This window comes from Galeopterus variegatus, unplaced genomic scaffold (assembly GCF_000696425.1).
Source record: "Galeopterus variegatus unplaced genomic scaffold, G_variegatus-3.0.2 Scaffold7280, whole genome shotgun sequence".
Taxonomy (NCBI): Eukaryota; Metazoa; Chordata; class Mammalia; order Dermoptera; family Cynocephalidae; genus Galeopterus; species Galeopterus variegatus.
This window is the reverse complement of record NW_007733391.1, coordinates 10,094-11,079: the sequence shown is the minus strand read 5'-3', so window position 1 is coordinate 11,079 and position 986 is coordinate 10,094.

Genomic DNA, 986 nt, shown 5'->3' with positions numbered 1-986 from the left:
AGCCAGAAGTACCTATAAAGTCAACCATTAAAACCCGAGCTGCACAAAAAGCCTTCCCCAGGGAATCAGCAGCAAAACAACTTAGCTCAACCACAGAGCTCAAGTACTGGTCTCCTCAGGAAGTTCCCCCATTTTAGAAGTAAGCAAAAGACAAATTAGTTCCAGTTCAGAGTTTAAGTGGTAGGAACAGCAAATAATCTAACACAGAACTGGAAAAACAAAATACGCACAGACCAGAGACAAAGTTTGATATTAACTTAAAGGTCTCACATCACCAAAGAAGACCTATAAAACCTAGAAGGACCAGAAGTCCCCTGGGCTACTAAGCCAGGGAGGGGAGAGGGCTGGGGCCTCAGCCATGCCCCCCAATATCTGCAACCAGTCCCAAGTGTGGAGGGCCAAGGGCCTCAGTGATGCCCCGCTGACACCCGCACACCCACAACCAGCCAGCAACAACCACCTAGCTGCCACAGGAAGCGCCCCAGGCTCTCCCCAGCTGGGGCAGTGGGGGGACCCAAGGGCTTTGGCCACACCCCTCTGACATCTGCACCCAGCTCAGTAATGACTGGGCCACTGCTGGAAGCCACCTGGTCTCCCATGCAGGAATGAAGGGCGGTACCACAGGCTTCAACTCCACCCCTCCTCCTTCCTTCTTCTCCCACCCTATTTTCTGCCTCTTTCCCTTCCCCCCTCCCCCCAGCTGCTCCACAACATCATAGAATTTTTTTTTTTAATTAATAAATAAACTTAAAAAGAAAAAAAGATTGTGGTAAGTCCTATGGAGAAATGTAACCCAATGGGGATGGATAGTGATTTGCAGGGGGTGGGAAGGGGGTCTGTAATTTTAAATGGTGTGGACGTGAAGGGCTGAATGAAAAAGTGACATTTGAGCAAAGACCTGAAGGTGAGGTGGGGAGCCATGTAGGTTTCTGGGGGACGAGCGTTGTAAGCTGCTAACAGCAAGCCCGAAGGCCCTGAGCTGGGAC